Source organism: Sus scrofa, chromosome 6 (assembly GCF_000003025.6).
Source record: "Sus scrofa isolate TJ Tabasco breed Duroc chromosome 6, Sscrofa11.1, whole genome shotgun sequence".
Taxonomy (NCBI): Eukaryota; Metazoa; Chordata; class Mammalia; order Artiodactyla; family Suidae; genus Sus; species Sus scrofa.
In genome coordinates this window covers 109,208,091-109,225,628 of record NC_010448.4, presented here as the reverse complement: position 1 = coordinate 109,225,628, position 17,538 = coordinate 109,208,091, and the positions used below count along the sequence as shown (strand labels likewise).

Below are 17,538 nucleotides of genomic sequence, written 5' to 3'. Positions count from 1 at the left end.
TTAACACATCATTTCCCCAACCATTTCCACATGGTCAGATTCTTCCATCTTACTGGCTGAACTTTTTTTAATTAAAAATTTTTTTTTTCATTTTAGGGCTCCACTTGGAAGTTCCCAGGGTAGTGGTCGAATTGGAGCTGCAGCTGCTGGCCTACACCACAGCCTCAGCAACACAGGATCCAAGCCACATTTGTGACCTATGATGCGACTTGCAGCAACGCCAGAATTTTAACCCACTGAGTGAGGCCAGGGATTGAACCCACATCTTCATAAACACTATGCTGGGTTTTTAAGTTGCTGAGGCACAATGGAAACTCCTACCAAATTAACTTTATTTATTTATTTATTTTTTGTTGTCTTTTTGCTATTTCTTGGGCCGCTACCGCGGCATATGGAGGTTCCCAGGCTAGGGGTCTAATCAGAGCTGTAGTCACTGGCCTACGCCAGAGCCACAGCAACGCAGGATCCGAGCCGCGTCTGCAACCTACACCACAGCTCACGGCAACGCCAGATTGTTAACCCACTGAGCAAGGTCAGGGACCGAACCTGCAACCTCATGGTTCCTAGTCGGATTCGTTAACCACTGCGCCACGATGGGAACTCCCAAATTAACTTTAAAAGCCATCTTTCCTGTAAAGCATTCGCTGACAGCCCCAGCTCGAAAACAAACTTTTTTCCTTTTATTCTTCCTTCATCTGAACTTCTCTTGTGATTCTTATTATTTTCTGTCTCTTAATATACCTGCTGATATACAAGTCTTACATTGCCTTGTCTGTATTCCTAGGTTCTTAAGTTCTTGAAGGCAAGGCTGTTATCAGTCATCTTTTTTCTCTCAACCTAAAACTGTCTTGCATGTGTCTCCACACACAAAATCATGTCAATTACTTACTGTGTATACACTGAATAATGAAGACATGAGTTAATCAATGAATGATAGAGTCTCTGCTCTGGTAAGTCTTTACAGGCCATTATTCCAGTCTTCTTTCCACTGGTAATCCTATACAGCAACACGGATATTTGTGGATAATTCATGAATCTCTTTCTAGCTCTAAGCTCTTGCCCAACATACACCCCCGCATCTTCAGTTTCTTGCTGCCTCTCTCAAACTTACTATGTTGAAGCTACTCGCTTCCCATTTCCCAGTGTTTCCTATCTAAAGCCAAGGCTAAAAGTAAATACCATCACTTCTATACATCTTTTCTACTCTAGTTCTCCCTGGTCTCGTCTTCTCAAATCCTTTAGAATTTATTTTATTTACCAGTTTTAGGCATTATCTTGGTTTGTCTTTTTTGTTAGTTTTCATTGTATACTCTGCCTCCAAAATTAGATTATAAATTTCAGGAGGCCAAGAATTTGTATATAAACATCATTTTTTGCTGAACTACCTCGCTCCTTTCTCCAATTTCTCTTTTCTCTCCTGTTCACAGTTAGCTGAGAAAAAAAATAGCCACCACCAGAGGGCAGTGGAGAGAGAGGGCAAGATAATAAGGATGGGGGGAAAAGGGCATAGTTTAAAAAGTAGATGAGGAGTTCCTGTCGTGGCACAGTAGTTAACGAATCTGACTGGGAACCCTGAGGTTGTGGGTTTGATCCCTGGCCTTGCTCAGTGAGTTAAGGATCCTAACGTACACCCATCATCTGTGACCATCGCTTGGATCTGGTGTTGCTGTGGCCCTGGCATAGGCTGGTGACTACAGCTCTGATTGGACCCCTAGCCTGGGAACCTCCATAAGCTGCAGGAAACAGCCCTCAAAAAGATAAAAATAATAAAAAGTAGATAAAATAGGACTTAGATTTTTCTCTACTCTCCTGAGCTTTATAGAAAAGATTTGATTTGCTTCAATCTCAGTACTAATTTTTAAGAGAGAAAAGTACAAACTGTGTATCAGAGTTCCATGACCAGCAGGAGCATGAGCACAGCTTGCAGCAACTGGGCATGTAAGCCCAAGCAAGAAAAATCATGGCAGCTCCAGGCTGGTTATCTTTAACTTTTTAGAAGAATAGTCTGTGAAAGGCTAATTCAGGTTATTCTGCTCAGCTTTGTATTGAGCAGGTGAGAGCTGTATGGAGCCAGTGTTTGCCTGTGGGAGGAACTGCTAAGAGCCATAACGTTGGGGGAGCAGTTTGAGCTGGCTATGAGGCAGAGATCTGCCGGTCCAGAAAGTCACCAGGCTGGGGCCACAAGTACCTCTTCAGGAAGTGGTTGAGGACAAGCTGGCTTTAGGTGTGAAGTTGGGCTAGATGATTTCTGAGGACTCTTCCAAATCCATGAGCTAGAAGTCTGGGGTCTGATCAGTGCTTCCAATTCAGCCCCCATCTGGGCCCTAAAGTCCCCTTGCCTTGGTCTTTACGACTTCAGTAAGTGGACTGATGTCACCTGGCTGTATCAGGTGTTGACAAGTGACTCAGGAATGGACAGTAGAAGTTTTTGAGGATCTGGAAAAGAGGCATATTTTAGAAGTTTCAGGAGAGCAAAGAACTGTAGAGACCTTGAAGAGAGGGGTAGCAGTTGAAAAGAAAGGTGGTATTGACAGGGTTGTTTGTTCGAGATTAAGAAGGAGAAAGCTGAGCGCAAGAAAGGCATAGTCCTGGTATTCAGCTCTTTCTTGGTTCAAGGAACCTAGACATATTCAGGTTACATCAGGTAAAGAGTAGGAATTTATTGAAACAATTCAGAGCAAAGCAAAACCTCTGTGCTACTCTGGTGGGTGGTTGAAGATACAGCCGCAGCCACCACTCAGCGCCTTCTCATCAGGGAGCCTTGCCTTCAGCACCCCACGCTTGTGTTTCCATTCTGGGCTCTCGTTCTCTCTCTGCTCTTGCTTCTGCTCTTCTTGATCACCTCTCCTCTACTCTCCTTCCTGCGGCGCATTATTTCTGCTTCTCTCTCTCTTTCTCCCTCTTTTTTTTTTTTTTGTGTGTGTGTGTCTTTTTGCCTTTTCTAGGGCTGCTTCCTGTGGCAGATGAAGGTTCCCAGGCTAGGGGTCGAATCAGAGCTGCAGGTGCTGTCCTATGCCACAGCCACAGCAACGCGGGATCCAAGTCACATCTTCGACCTACACCACGGCTCACAGCAATGCCGGATCCTTAACCCACTGAGCAAGGCCAGGGATCGAACCCACAACCTCATGGTTCCTAGTTGGATTCATTAACCACTGAGCCACGATGGGAAATCCTTCTGCTTCTCTTTGACTTCCCTTCCTCTGTATACTTTTCTGCCTCCACCCTGTCTAAAGACTATAAGTTGTATACGTCACAGTCAAAAGGACCCAGAGAGAAGCTAGATGTTTTCATACTACCCAGGAGAGACCCTGTCTGTTGGGCAGAGCATATCTACAGGCCTTCGAAAAGCCTAATAGGAAGGTGCCCTTTAGTTAGGCCCCGGCCCTGAAGTTTCCCCTAAGAATCATAAGCTGCATAAGGAAGCCCTCAAGGGGGCGCTGTGGGGAGGCAGATTTCTGTTGCTTCCAAGGAGTTGTGTAAGTATCAGGCACACTGCTTCACCAGACAATTATGGATGGAAAAGGAGGGGTATGTTTGCGATGAATAGAGCAAAGGGCTAGAATGGAGCTGGAAATATTGCCCATGGAGTCCATACTTATGGGAAAAGCTATAAAGGGAAGGGTTTGATTGAAGAACAAATAAAGTGACTGCAACGGGCATTTCTGTGATTGTGGCTGCCCATTATCCATTGCTCCTTCTTCTGGTAATAGCACTGCACCTGGCTGCTGTGGGGTGGGGGGGGAGAGGGAGAGGGAGGGAGAGAGTGTGTATACCTTTCCTGTGGAAGGTAGTTCTTGTGGGATTGTCAGCCAAGATGCCCCGCCCTATATACCAAAAATAAGTAATGGAAACTTACTCTTTCCCAGTGGTAGCACCCTGGAAAAACTGTAGACTAGTTCATCCTACCCAGATCCCTGGAAGCACCCTAGTCCTGTCCTTGCTGGGCTAGATTTTCAGCTCTTTCTTTGGCATTTGCTTGAGTTAGCCAGGGTCAGTACTTGCTGCTAGCAATCAAGGAACTACAGATACAGGGAGGCTTTCTAAACTTTTTTTGTGGGGGCCTAGCAAAATCAATCATTGGTGGAAGGCAGGTGCTTAGACATCTGTGTGTCACACACCTGGGAAAAGAGGGACAGGCCCAGAATTAAGTCTAGATAAAAATAATTTAGTATCTGGGAGTTCCCTGGTGGCTCAGCAGGTTAAAGATCTGACGTTGTCACTGCTGCGACTTGGATCACTGCTGTGGCTCGGGTTCGATCCCTGTCTGTGAACTTCGGTATGCCATAGGCAGGGCTGAAAAAAAAAAAAAGTAATTTAATATCTGAAAATATACCAGCCTCACTTATTTCAGTTATTAAAGAAACTGAGTGTAGTGGCACACATGACAAAAAAAATTTTAGACAGCTTTTAAGAGAGAAAAAACAATGACATCATAACCTTGATGCTCTGGAGTTAGTAATAACTACAAAGTGCCTAACATCTAGGTGTAGGGGATCATTAATTTCCCCCAACTCAACCATTTATCTGGATTTGCCTGATGACATCTGACCTACTTTTCAGCATTCCAGGCAGTAATTACCTAAAGCCCTCCCCAAAGTCTCAGTCCATAAAATCCTCCTTTTATTAAGACTTAATAAGCCGTTAGTGCACTCCTGCCGCACTTCAAAGTCTCAGTGGCACCAAAGGAGTGTTGTTTTAAAACATGCAGTGCACGAAGTGCATTCTGGGGTGTTTCAGGCTCAAGACAAAACTTCGGCAACACAAACATCAGGTACTGTAATCTGGAGATCTTATTCTAGAGGTTATCGCTGGGTTCTGGGGAAGGCATTAGTAGCTGTGGGCTCCTAAGGTTCTGGAAACAAAGGAACAAAAGAATGCTAAGTGGATCCAGTCTGAGACTGGCAATGGGTAGGTAATTCTGATGAGGGCTTTGTGATCTGAAGTTGATTAACTTTTCAGTTGGAGTCAGGCAGGCCTAGGAATGGAGGGACCAAGGGTTAGTTACTTCCAAATCCCTTTCCCATCCACCCAGAGCTTCCAATTCTATTCTTACTTACATGTATTGTAGATAAGGGTGACAGTAACTTTAACATGCTCCATCTGCAAAACTAAAATATCTACCTGCTCACAAGTTCAATATTTATTGCTTCTAGATGTTCCATGTCTGCCAAATGTTTCTCAAAATAGAATATGATATAACTGGGGAAATAATAACACAGTAATTGCTGTGTTAGAATAGCACCGTCCATTATGGTAGCTGCTAGCCACATGTAGCTATTTAAATTAAAATTAATTAAAATGGAATAAAATTAAAAATTCAAATCTTTAATCACACTGGCCAAATTCCAAGAGCTCAGGAGGTACATGTGGCTGGTGGCTACTGTATTGGACAAGACAGAATTACAGAATGTTGTTATCGTTGCATAAAGTTCCATTGGACAATGTTCTACAATAAGAATTTTTACACCCTCGTGTTTTTATCTGTACTACTCAGAAACAAAAAATGCCAAAGAGGTATCTTTCCTTAAAGACTGTTTACATAAATATCAAATATTATCACAGGATAAAAATAGTTTAAAATATTTAAGAATACATACAACTAGTATCCATGAGGATGCCAGAACCATCCCTGGCCTCGCTCAGTGGGTTGGTGATCGTTGTTGCTGTGAGCTGTGGTGTAGGTCACAGACGCAACTCGGATCTGGCCTCGCTGTGGCTATGGCACAGGCCAGCAGTTGTAGCTCTGATTCAAGCCTTAGCCTGGGAACTTCCATATGCCGCAGATGTGGCCCTAAAAAAACCAAAAAAACAAACCAAACCAGTACAAATACATACAATGTAAAAGTACGTACAATTAGTGAGTTTATCAAGATTAGGACTTTTTTAAATTGGTAGTTATAATGATTACCTCCTGTTACTTTCATCCACCTTTTGGCCAGAAAGTATTTTTCATTTACAAATTCAAGAAGAGAGTTAAGTGAATTGAAAAAATGGGACTAGTAAATTTAGGCAATTAAATCATGAGAGTGAGAATGAAGGGTTTTGTGGAATCATGTGGAAAATTATTTCAGTAGTCAATTTCTATTTTGGCTGTGAAGATGATTCGGTATCCTTAGAAAAGAAGCCCTGAGGTTTCTTCCTTGTGAGGCAAACATGACTACCTTGGTTACCACATATTTCGCAGTTGAAGTGCTTTGTTACGCATGCACTTCTTTTATTAAAAGATGATGCTAGCCTGGGCTATACAAGCAAGACTGCTGTGTTTTCCAAAGATATTCTAAGAAATCTGCCACATCAGGTGTCACCTGTAGTGCAGTAACCAACCAGCCTGTAAGTAAGTTCTCAACACATATTTCTGGATTTGAATCAACTGAAAAACTACAGTCCCTTAAAAATGATACCTATTAATTCTCATTACGTAAGAACATGTTCATTAAATACATTGGAAAATATAAGTTGACAAAATTTTCATATGCTCATAATTTTCTTTGTCATTACTAGTTATGCCTATTTTTAAAAGGTGAAATTATAATAGAGTTTGAACCTTCACATTATAGATAATGTTAACTCCTCTGGCTAGACCTGTTGTCTGAGTCTGAAGAGGTGGACTCTATCAAAGATATTTGATGAAAATGAGGAAGTGAAGGAAAATCTGTAATACTTCTTTAAGTATATACCTTACTCGTATCTATCATAAATGGTTACACCTGAACAGCATTATCCTTTGACATGCGAAAGAGAAGGAGGTGCAGCTAATTTACACTGCCAATTACACTGGCATGGGTAAAGTCGCAACCAAAGCAGAAAAGCAAAAAATCTGGGTAGCTGCGTGATGTATTGGCTTAATAAATTCCCAGAGCGTTAACCCTGTATTTATATTTGCTTCGGTTCGAAGGGCTTCCTCTCCCTGCCACAGCTCTTCGGTGTCCTTGGAGTAGGATCCACCCCTCCTTCAACACAGGCCTGGGCGTAGCAGGAGAGGCGCTAAGCCTCTGCCCCTCATTGCAGCGGTTGGCAAAGCCTGGAACCTTCTTCGGTGGTCAAGGCTGGGACGGGAGCGCGCTAGGGGCGTGGCGTGCGGAGCTGGGGCGGGGGGCAGGGTGCCGAGCGCGCGCCACGAGACCCGCGCGCCGGTCACGTGCCTCACGGGCCTGGCGCAAATAACGCGGGCGCGCGCGCGCTCGTGAGGCCGGCCGCGCGGAGGGGCGGTGCCACCACGCGAACAGTGCTGAGCCTCCTGGCGTTCCTCCCGCTTCACCGCGCCGGGATCTCAGAGACCGACGTTCCGCGGGTCCGCGAGTCTTCCGGGTGTGCGAGCCAGGTGACGGCCGCTTCCCTGGCGTGAAGCGTACAGACGGGGAGCCTGCGGTCTTGGTCCCCGCCCCGGGAGCTCTGGGAGCCTGGGTGACCTCGTCGGTCAGTTTCCGAGGCCGGTTCCCCTGCGAGCGGGTTCCCCTCTTGCCTTTGTAGTTTGTCCGCGCTTGGTGGGGGGTGAGTGCGCGTCTCCGAAGATGGTCAGGGTCGTGGCGTGGAGATGCTGGGCTAGGAGCCCGACCTCGTCTTTCCCGAAATCGCTGGCTGTTCCAGCGCTGCTAGGAAGTTAGTTGTTACAAGTAGCAAGATGTTGGCATTTGTTGCACTTCCACTCTGGGTGCTCTGACTGAGTCCTGATGCTACGGGAGTTTACCTACCAAGTCATCAACTGCGTGCTTTCTTGGTGTGTGTGCCTCCCAACTTTTAGTTTCCTACTAATGTGAGGATTGATTCACAGTGGAAGTCACGAGCTATTCATGTGATCATTCTCGCAGTGTACCCCGTGGTCAATTCGACAAGCATGAAAGACTATCAAAGGAATTCAGAAACAATGTGAAAGATTGCAGCTGCGCAATAGAAACGAAGATTCATCTACCCAACCCTGCTAATTGGCAGGCGTTGAAAAGGGTTATCCTGATAGAACTAATACTACTTTGCAGTTGTGAAAGTTTTGCTTTACAGTTTGTATTGTGAAGTTGAACTGTTGGCATGTGATATTAAGTTAAACTAAACTTCTTGAATGTTGCAAATTTAGAGATTAAGCTTTTGTGGGTAGTTGATACAATCAGCTCAGCTCTAAAGTCAATGACCTTACCTTGAAAGTCTCAGCCTTAGTATTGTAACTGATGCGTTATGGGTGTAGAGGTCGGAATACCTCATCTCTTTACTCGGCATTTGGATTTGTTTTGATAGTTTAGCAATGTTCACATTCTGACTGATGCAAAGAATTTTTTGCAGCCAGTGTACGCTGGTATAATTTCTAAATCCCTTAGCTAAAATTTCAAAGATCTCTTATAAATTACAGAATAGTTACAGAAGCCACTGTCTTTTCGTCCCGTAGTTCTAAACCAGGGGCCCTGTCTACAATATATGAGGAAGAAGGGGAGAGAAAACTGTCAGTAGCGTTCCTTTTTAAATTTTATCTTTTCCTTTTCTCCTATGCAAAGCAACTCACCCGGCAGTGAGCAACTGATATGCAAAATAGGAGTTAAGTGCTTCAAGCTGAGTAGATTGCTCTGAGGCAGTTGTGATCAGTGTAGGGTTTTGCCAGGGTCTGTTTATCAGCTGACACTTGCTAAATTGCTCCTTGTTCATCAGCAGAAATTGGTGTTGGGCGGCTAATCCTTGTCTCTGGAAGCAGCCTTGCAGGTGTTCTTTGCAAGGGAATTTAAACCTGTAATTCAGAGCAGCTGCATGTTATTGCTGTAAAACATTGCTCTCCCACTCTCGCCCCAACGCAAAGGGAAATGATACTTGTTTAGAACCAGCAACTAGGTAGGATACAGCCGATTTATTTTGTGTGATAACAGGGTGCAATGTCTGTTTAACAAATTAAAGTTTTTCTTCGTGTGGATTTATTTAGTCACATCTACATATTTAATCATAATGTTTCAATCTTGCCCTCTTTGACAGTTTCTTACCCCTTGCTATTACTAGGAATTGAGCTTTTGTACATTGTATGCATTGACTGAGAAAAGTAGTCAGTACAAAGTGGAAATCAGCTTGGCTAATAACATGAGGAGAGAACAAGCCAACGTAAGAAATTTGACGTGGTTTGGAACTTTGTTGGTTACTTAAGCCAGACTGGTGGTAAAGGAGCTTTACTGATTTTTTAAAATTCTTTCCATTTCCTAGAAAGAGGACAGGTGTTAGCAGTGTAGGCACCAGCTTACACCAGTCTCACCAAATTCATTAATGAGGTGTCAGAAAAGATACTCTCATGCATTCTCTACAGAATATATTTTTATTTTAAGAAAATTTGGAGTTTCCTTATGGCACAGCAGGTTAAGGATCTGGCATTGTCATTGCAGCACCTTAGGTTGCTGCTGTGGTGTAGATTCAATCCCTTCCACATGCTGTGGGTGTGACCAAAAAAATTAGTGAAGTACACTTGACAATATTTGTTAATTTATACTGTTTATACTATACAGCAAAGTGGTTCAGTTACACACATATATATTCTTTTTAACATTCTTTTCCATTATGATTGGTCACAGTATATTGAATATAGTTCCCTGTGCTATACGGTAGGACCTTGTTGTTTATTCTGTATATAATAGTTTGCATCTGCTAATCCCAAACTCAACCTATCCCTCCCCAACTCCATCACCCCCTTGGCAACCACAAGTCTGCTCGCCATGTCTGTAAAGAATATATGGATGATCATAATGTCATTCATATAAGTATCTTACAGGATGTTCTTGATCCCTAGAAATGTTGAATTTTTTTCTCACTTAACCTGGCTCAACCATTATTAAGGTGGGCAAGTATAAAAAATATTTTTTAATGCTTTTAAAGTAAGAGGATATACTAGGTCTCTCACTTTATCTGAGTCATTGTATTCATCACAGCAAATAGGAAATTACTATACAGTGAAAGCAATCTTTAACGTACAGTTTCCTATCATGTGACAATGGAAAGTAACCACAGGTTTTTACTTTGTAGCTTAAAGTTTTCCTTTAAAGAGAGATTTCTGGTCATATGGTGGGGAATTGGTCAGTATATATATATTTTTTTCGTTTTAAAAAAAATTATTTATTTTTGTCTTTTTAGGGCTGCACCAGGCATATGGAGGTGCCCAGGCCAGGGGTTGAATCAGAGCTGTATCTGCCGGCCTACACCACAGCCACAGCAATGCAGGGTTTGAGCCACCACAGCTTATGGCAACGCCCACTGAGCGGTGCCAGGGATCGAACCTGCATCCTCCTGAATACTAGTTGGGTTTGTTAACCACTGAGCCACGACAGGAACTCCTTGGTCAGTATTATTATACATGAGTTTTCTTAAATTTGGAAGATTCAAATGTGAACTAATCAAAATAGGAAACATTTAAAATACATTTTGTCTAAAATTTAAGGAATGTTATTGTTAAAGGATAAGAGTTGATCAACCTGTTGGTGAATATTTTTATTATCTAAAACTGTATTTAGGAGTTCCCGTCGTGGCGCAGTGGTTAACGAATCTGACTAGGAGCCATGAGGTTGTGGGTTTGGTCCCTGCCCTTGCTCAGTGGGTTAACGATCTGGCGTTGCCGTGAGCTGTGGTGTAGGTTGCAGACGCGGCTCAGATCCCGCGTTGCTGTGGCTGTGGTGTTGGCCCGTGGCTACAGCTCCGATTCGACCCCTAGCCTGGGAACCTCCATATGCCAAGGGATCAGCCCAAGAAATGGCAGAAAGACCAAAAAAAAAAAAAAGTAAATAGGTGTTCCATTGTGCTGTAGTGAGTCTCGGATCTGCTATTGTCTTTGAGGAGGCAAAGGTTCGATCCCCTAGCCTGGCAAAGTGAGGTAAGGATCTGGTGTTGCTGAAGCTGTGGCGTAGATTGCAGCTCTGGCTCAGATTCGATCCCTGGCCTGGGAATGTCCATATGTGGCAGGTGCAGCCTAAAAAGAAAAAAAAGTAAATACTTTTCTGTTGCTTTTAGTGGCTTACAAACTGTAGTGTGGCCCATTAGAATTACAGTCAGCTGTCTATCATTTTTCTGCAAAAGAGATGATGCTGTTTATTCAAGGCATAGAGTCTTGTTGAGGTAGTTAGAGAAGAAGTTTCAATATATTGAAAAGTGATTTTGAATTTAATTTTGTATTTTTAAAAGAAAGAAGCAAGTGCTTCCTAAAAGAGACTTTGAAATTTGCTGTCATTTTCCTTGAATTGCTGTATTTTGGACATATCATTTCAGTTTGTAAATCCTCTTAAAATGACAGGGTTGGGAGTTCCCATCGTGGCTCAGCAGTTAACAAACCTGACTAGTATCCATGAGGATTCGGATTCTATCCCTGGCCTCATTCGGTGGGTTAAGGATCTGGTGTTGCCATGGACTGTGATGTAGGTTGCAGACACAGCTTGGATCCCGAGTTGCTGTGGCTGTGCTGTAGGCTGGCAGCTGTACCGATTGGACCCCTAGCCTCGGAACCTCCACATGCCAAGGGTGTGGCCCTAAAAAGACCAAAAAAAAAAAAAAAAAGGATTAAGACATAATGCAGGTTCAACTTCCTACATGCTCACATATGAACAATAACTATGATCAGTGGCTTTTAATTTTAGAGGCTGAATTGAGTTTTATGAAATATATAACGATACTATTTCACTCCTTGATGAGAAGTTCTAGATTCTTGTGGCTAGTAAAGCCCTATCCTTGGCAAGTCACTTACCTTTGTGCTTTCCAGTTTCCTTATCTCTCAAATAGTGTTACATTAAATACGAATCTGTCTACCAAGGCTGAATTTCTAAAACTAGCAAAATGCATTTGTTGTTTGTGATAACACAGATGTCATGGTTTTATGTGTACATGTTTGTATATGCCTGTGTACAAATAGGTTTATACATACACCGAGGAATATATAATAACATAGAAGAACTTACTGATCTCTTGCTAGGAACTAAAAAGATTGAGAGCAAAAAGCTGTTTTATTTCTCTGGCCATGTTTTTCCATATTATAATTTTTAATATTTTCCTTCTATTAAAATAATACAATATTGGGGGAAAAAACCATACCATTAAGCAGGTAACTACTTTGGAAATTAGTGCTGAACACACTACAAATTTTTTTGTTTTAAAGATCTAGTTTGTAAAACATATGTATTCATAAATATTCAATTTTTCTTACTATTCAAATTCCTAGCATATAATGTATTTCAAATATTTTAATAATGTATTACCAAGTATAAAATCAGTATCTGAGAATTTTTATTTTTTTATTATTTTTTAAAATTATTTCCTGATACAGTTTTTTTTCTACTGTACAGTGTGGTGACCCAGTGAGACATACATGTACACATTCTATTTTCTCACATTATCATCCTCCATCATAAGTGACCATAGTTCCCAGTCCTCCACAGCAGGATCTCATCACTAATCCATTCCAAAGGGAATAGTTTGCATCTGTTAACCCCAAACTCCCAATCCAGCCCAATCCCTCTCCCCCTCCTTGACAACCACAAGTCTGTTCTCCAAGTCCATGAGTTTCTTTTCTGTGGAAAGGTTCATTTGTGCCTTATATTAGATTCCAGATATAAGTGATATCATATGGTTTTTGTCTTTCTGACTTTCTTCACTTAGGATGAAGAGTCTCTAGTTCCATCCATGTTGCTGCAAATGGCATTATTTCATTCTCTTTTATGGCTGAGTAGTAGTCCATTGTGTATATATACCACATCTTCCTAATCCAGTCATCTGTCAATGGACATTCGGGTTGTTTCCATGTCTTGGCTATTGTGAGTAGAGCTGCAGTGAACATGCGGGTGCATGTGTCTTTTTTAAGGAGAGTTTTGTCCGAATATATGCCCAAAAGTGGGATTGCTGTGTCATATGGTAGTTCTAAATTTCTAAGGTATCTCCACAGCGGTTGTACCAGCTTACATTCCCACCAACAGTGCAGGAGGGTTCCCTTTTCTCCACACCCCCTCCAGCACTTGTTATTTGTGGACTTATTAATGATGGCCATTCTGATTAGTGTGAGGTGGTATCTTGTGGTAGTTTTGATTTGCATTTCAGTATCTGAGAATTTTTAAACATATGGTTGTAATGATTTTTGAATGATTAGCCTTCCTTTGGCTTTGTTAATAGTACAAAAACTATTTGGCAATTGTTAGAGCCTGTTTCGGATGCTTCCTACTTTTTAAATTGTGGTAAACATAACATAAAATTACCCTTCTAAACATTTTTAAGTATTCCATTCAGTGGCGTTAGGTATATTCATATTGTTGTGCAGCCATCACCACTGTCCACCTCTAGAACCTTCTTATTATCCCAAACTGAAATTCTGTACCCATTAATTACTAACTCCCCATTTTCTCCCCAAGCTTTTACTAATCACCGTTTTACTTTTTGGCTGCATGGATTTGTCTACTCCAAGCATCTTATATAAGTGGAGTCATGTAATATTTGTCCTTTATGTGTCTGGCTTATTTCACTTAGCATGAGTGTTCAGGCATTTTTCAGAGTATCATCCTTTTTAAGACTGAATGATATTCCATTGTGTGTATATATGTATATACTACATTGTACTTATCCATTCATCCACCAGTGGACACTTGGGCTGCTTCCACCTCTTGGCTGTTGTTAAGAATGCTCTTATGAACCTGGATGTGCAATATCTGTTGAGTTCCTTCTTTCAGTTCTTTTGGGTATATGCTCAGAAGTAGAACTGATGGGTCATGTGGTTATTCTCTGTTTAAGTTTTCGAGGAATCACCATACTTTCCTGATGTTAGATGCTGCTGTATGTATGGTGGAACAAAGTTTGCTGGGTTGTCTTTTGAATTTTAACTTTTCAGATACCTTTAGGAACTCAGCTAAAGGAAACATCATTTAATAGTTTGAGTTTCTGATACTCAGGTGAATTTGCTCTGATTGTTGACCTTCACTGCCTTTGATTTCTCTAGGAAATTCCTACTTTGATTCTGTAGAAATTAAGCTGGAATAGTAACGAAAAGTATCAGTGTAGTGTTCAAATTATAAAATAGACCTCTGGAGTTCCCTTCGTGGCTCAGTGGTTAACGAATCTGACTAGGAACTGTGAGATTGCGGATTCGCTACCTGGCCTTGCTCAGTGGGTTAAGGATCCGGTGTTGCCATGAGCTGTGGTGTAGGTCGCAGATGTGGCTCGGATCTGGCGTGGCTGTGGCATAGGCTGGTGGCTGTAGCTCCGATTGGACCCCTAGCCTGGGAACCTCCATATGCCGCGGGAGCGGCCCTAGAAAAGGCAAAAAGACAAAAAAAAAAAATAGACCTCTGACCACATTTAACAAGTTATGATTTGTTCTTTGAGGTACAAATTTTAGGGTCTCTGCCAAGATTCCAGAGTTGTTAGAGCCACAGAAATTATCCACTGTAATGAATGGGGATTTAGTGGCATGGATTACAAAGTGTGGTGACCACTTTAGGTAATCTACAGTGTTTATGCAACAACAAAATGTAAATTTGCTTTCCACAAAATAATTTACAGTTAGAAGTGTAGTTTCCCCTGTGGACCTTGGAGGAAAGGAAATAGAAGGCAAAGTGGTCCCTAGTTTTTGAAGCTCAAAATTTTTGTCTAGTTATTTTCTTGAAAACATTCAGCTGTTAAAATCTCATTAGTTAACCTTAACAGAGTTTGGAATTGCATGAGTGTGCAAAAAGAAACCCAAAACATCCACAAAGTGATAATGAAAAATATTGTTTGGGGATAGGATATACCCTCATAAAATGCATTAAAGGATTATTTTTCTTTTGGCTTAAATATCAGAGACAAAATGCTTTTCTGAAATAAGCTCTCATGATTCCAAAGAATGTTTTTTAAAATCTGTTCAACGTGTGCATTTGTATTCTTTGATTTTTGTATTTTTTTCTAAAGTTATCACAGAAATTAATTTATAAATTGGAGATTATCAAAGTAAAGAAGCAGTGATAATGCTAAATAATCCTGGAGTGTATATTACGAAAAGTTCTCCGTATTTTGGTATGTTTTAAATTTATTTCTTCTGGCGTATAAGATCCTTTTTATTTTGGTCACAGGATAAAAGTGTGCATTACTTTTAGGTCTTCCTATAGGGCGACTTGATTCCTTTGTTTTCAAAGATCTCAGTCCACGTTCGTCCATCCATCTGTCCATTTAATTAATATTTGACTGCCTGCTGTGTTTTAGGGATCTTGCTTCCAGACATCTTGCTGGGTACTAGGGGTATAGTGTGGAACATAATAGACACTTTCTAATCAAGTTTTCAGTGTAGTGAAGGGAGGGGCAGAGAAATGACCTTATGAACACCTAAGGACTGATGTTTGTGGCAAAAATAAGGTGCCATGAGGGTTTATAAAGGGGATCTACTTGCGGCATGTGGAGATTCCCAGGCTAGGGGGTCGAATCAGAGCTGCAGCTGCGGGCCTGCGGCAATGCGAGATCCCAGCAGAATATGTGACCTACACCACAGCTCCTGGCAATGCCAGATCCTTAACCCACTGAGCAAGGCCAGGGATCAAACTGTCGTCCTCAAGGACGTTGGCTTTGTAACCTGCTGAGCTGCAATGGGGAAATACCCAACTTATGCTGTAATTTTAATTCAGCGTGTTATCTTTTTTTTTAAATTGAAGTTTGTTGATTTACAATGTTGTGTTAGTTTCTAATGTAGAGCAGAGTGAATCCATTAAATATTTATGTTCTTTTTCATATTATTTTCCATTACAGTTTATTACAAGGTACTGAATATAGTTCCATGTGTTCCAACAACATGTAGAACATTGTTGTTTATCTATTTTATATGTAGTAGTTTGTATCTGATAATCCCAAACTCCTAATTTATCCCTCCCCCACCTCTGCCCCTTTGGTAACTGTAAGTTTTTTTTCCCCCTATATCTGTGAGTCTGTTTCTGTTTTGTAAATAAGTATGATATTTTGGATTCCACATATAAGTAATATCTTAAGATTACTTCACTTAGTATGTTAATCTTCTCTGTGTCCATCCATGTTACAGCAAATAGCATTATTTCATTTTTTTATGGCTGAGTATTGTGTATATGTCACATCTTCTTTTTTTTTTTTTTTGTCTTTTTGCTATTTCTTGGGCTGCTCCTGCGGCATATGGAGCATATGCCGCATATGGAGGTTCCCAGGCTAGGGGTCGAATCGGAGCTGTAGCCACCGGCCTACGCCAGAGCCACAGCAATGCGGGATCCGAGCCGCGACTGCAACCTACACCACAGCTCACGGCAACACCGGGTCGTCAACCCACTGAGCAAGGGCAGGGACCGAACCCGCAACCTCATGGTTCCTAGTCGGATTCGTTAACCACTGCGCCACAACGGGAACTCTATCACATCTTCTTTAGTCATCCCTCTGTTGATGGGCATTTGTGTTGCTTCTGTGTCTTGGCTGTTTTGAATATTGCTGCTGTGAACACTGGGATGCTTATATCTTTTCTAATTATGGTTTTCTCTTGATATATGTGCAGGAGGGATTGTTGAATCATATGGTAACTGTTTTGAGTTTAAGTAACCTCCATATTGTTACTAATATGGAGTGGCTATAGTGGCTGCACCAATTTGCATTCCCACCAATAGTGTGGGAGGGTTCCTTTTTCTCCAAACCCTCTCTAGTATTTATTATGTAATTTTATTGTTCGGAATACAGCATATTATTCTATATTTTATTTAGTGATCTCATAAGTTTTTTTTTTCAACTCTATACTTTTAGGATAATAATATGCTAGCCTTAAAGATAATACATTTATTTCATGGGTTTCCATTTTTAAATAAGTAAAAGTGTTTTAAAATTCCAATTTCCAGCCTTCTCTTGTGGTGCAAGTGGGGTGTTGTCACCATAGCAGCTTGGGTTGCTGCTGCAGCCTGGGTTCCCTGGCCCAGGAACTTAACACATGCTGTGGGCACAGCCTAAATAAAATAAAAAAATATATAGCCAAATTCCATTTGAAAAGGACTGTTTTAATTCCCTGTCATATAAACACAATAATTCTTTTTCTCTATGCCTTCAAAAAAAATAAAGGGGTTTCGTTGAGTTTGGGGATGGAGATGGCGAGTTAGACTTCTTGAGGAATGTGGATAGTAATTTATTTGTACACTTCTCTATAGCGTAAGTTCTTCTAATGTAAGGCCTAGTTTTATTCATTGGTATGTCTTCAGAGTTTAGAACAATGCCTGGAATGTGGTTGGCAGTGTTGATTAATTCATTTCCTTCTGTGATGGCAGAACTAAGGAGAGTGATGCTGGCCCCGGGATGATGGGAAAACTGCAGCTTCTGGTGAATGTCACATTGCATGCCTTCCTGCTCCCTGGGTGCCCACCTAAGGAATAAGGTTTTAGGCACTAAATATGTAGGTCTGTATAGACAGCAGTGGACTTTTACTTATAATGGTTCTTGGATGAAGAAAAAAATTGTAATGAATGTTTTTAATGCCTTAATTTGGAACCTTTTCTTAGTTTCTTTCTGACATAGCTGAAATGAACACAAAAATCATTTTATTTTCCTGGTCAAATTAATACCTTTATCATTTTAGGAAGTTTACTTGGTCTT

At 41.3% G+C, this 17,538-nt stretch overlaps 1 protein-coding gene across 5 annotated transcripts in view; it reads left to right on the top strand.

Annotated features, from left to right (window-relative positions):
- OSBPL1A (oxysterol binding protein like 1A) overlaps positions 1–17,538 on the top strand; it is a 244,221-nt gene that overhangs the window by 16,322 nt on the left and 210,361 nt on the right. The window contains exon 1 of one of the 5 annotated variants that reach the window (XM_021096190.1): positions 7,167–7,324. The exons of 3 other annotated variants lie outside the window; for them this stretch is intronic. The gene's annotated coding sequence lies outside the window, so the exon portion shown is untranslated. Of the gene's footprint in view, positions 1–7,166; positions 7,420–17,538 lie in introns of those variants that run through there. One more of the 5 variants, XM_021096188.1, reaches the window with a different exon arrangement.